The following is a 1,703-nucleotide window of genomic DNA, read 5'->3' as shown; positions in this document are numbered from 1 at the left end:
CCGCGCCTCGTCGGCACACACTGACATGCCGGGTATTCCCCGCGTTTCCCAACAGCGCGCCCCTAACAAAGGCCTCCCCTCCCCGCCTGCCTGCACGCCGCGGGGGGGGGGGCGCTCACCGCCGCACTCCGGGCACGGGGCCGGCGGTGTCAGCACCCACGGCCGCCGCCGCCGCGGGGTGACTTACCGGTCTGGCGGCCCGAGAACCCCGCCGGCTGCCCCGAGCGGCTCCCTGCCCCCGCGCCTCCCGCCGCATGCCCTCCATTTACCCCCGCCGCCCCGAGGCCAGGGAGCACCAAGTTGCAGCAACCACACTGCAAGTTGCTCCAGCGACACGGAAAGCCTTCGCGTCAGACCCCCCGCCTGTCAAGCACTTTCTCTGCCGCGCCCCCCCCCCCAAAAAAAAAGTAAAGCTCCCGAATCACCCCCAGCCCGCCCCCGCTCCGGGAGCGCCCCTCAGCCCCGGCACCCGCCGGCGGCTCGGCGAGGCTGTCAGCTGGTGCCCGTGACAGGGGACAGGCGGGAGACAGGCGCGGAGGCAGGGAGGAGGGGGCTGCCTGCAGCAGCAGCTGCTGCTCACCTGGAAAGTCACCGAGGAGGAAGGAGGAAAGCCCTCTCAGTGCCCTTGTTGTTGTTGATCCCGCTGGGTGCTCTTGTTGCTCCTTTGCTAAAGGTTTGCCTGGAGTGAGGTGGCTCGCGGTATTTCTTTATATAAAGACAGACAGAGATATTCCAGCAGCCAAGGGGCGTCTGTTTCATGTATTTATCTTAAGGGAGAGCATTTCTCTCCCTCTTTTTGAAGAAGAAAAAATAACAACAATGATAGTGGTGAGGCTCAGTTTTACACGAGAGAGGCAGAGGCCCGGGGAGCCGCAGTTTTTTTCTGGCCGCGGAGGGAGGGAGCCTCTGTGATCTGCAGACAGGCTGGGTTATTCCTGGCACCACTTCCCAGAACAGAAGTTACAGGGCGGCGGGCGGGCGAGCGAGCGAGCGCGGGGAGCGCGCGGCCCGTGACGTCACCGGGTCCCCCAGCGCGCCGGGGGGGAGCGAGCGGGGCGCGACCGGCAGCGCCCGGCGCGGGGGTGATGGGCGCAGCGAGTGCGTGAGAGCGCGAGCGAGACGGCGAGCAGCAGAGGTGCACTGTGCAGACAGGGACAGAGGGGGAGGGAGGAGGCAGGGCTTCTGAGTGCAAATCCTCAGCCTCTCCCCGCCGGAGGAGATCTCTGTTCCCCCCTCCCCCGCCTCCGAAAAGGGAACTCCCAGGAGAGCTAGTCTCAACTTGCCATGCAAAAGTTGTGCGTCTTCCCAGCTTGAGAATTTCCTTTAAGGATGTGGGATCCTCCTTCCCCCCCCCCACGCTCACCCTCCCTCGTTTTTTTTTCCTCCAACCACTCCACCTCCTCTGCCTTGCCTGGTCAAGATCACGTTATGTCAGCAAGAACAAAATAATACCAGAGTTCCTGGTGCTGGCTGCATTTCTTGGGCTTTTGAACCTGTTTTCTTGCGGTTTCCATCCCCCAGCTGAGCACTGCGCCTAACGTGCCGTGCAAGGCGTATTTAAAACCATGTACGTCTTTGCCTCCGCTGCCCGCGCAGAGGTCGGTGCGCGGGCGGCCGCCGCGACCCTCACCGCTTCCTACACTGCCCTTTAAAAGGGACCGTGGCAACACAGCGCCCAGCGCGCTCCGCAGGCGGAGCGCCGG

At 64.1% G+C, this 1,703-nt stretch overlaps 1 protein-coding gene across 2 annotated transcripts in view; it reads right to left on the bottom strand.

Annotated features, from left to right (window-relative positions):
- Positions 1-1,432, bottom strand: part of HIVEP2 (human immunodeficiency virus type I enhancer binding protein 2) — a 149,732-nt gene extending 148,300 nt beyond the window's left edge. For both annotated transcript variants that reach the window (XM_026055093.1, XM_026055094.1), the window contains exon 1: positions 581-1,432. The gene's annotated coding sequence lies outside the window, so the exon portion shown is untranslated. The remainder of the gene's footprint in view (positions 1-580) is intronic.
- Positions 1,433-1,703: the final 271 nt, after the last annotated feature.

The sequence above is a fragment of the Apteryx rowi genome, unplaced genomic scaffold (genome assembly GCF_003343035.1).
Source record: "Apteryx rowi isolate R43461 unplaced genomic scaffold, aptRow1 scaffold_980, whole genome shotgun sequence".
Taxonomy (NCBI): Eukaryota; Metazoa; Chordata; class Aves; order Apterygiformes; family Apterygidae; genus Apteryx; species Apteryx rowi.
This window is presented reverse-complemented; position numbering and strand designations above follow the sequence as displayed.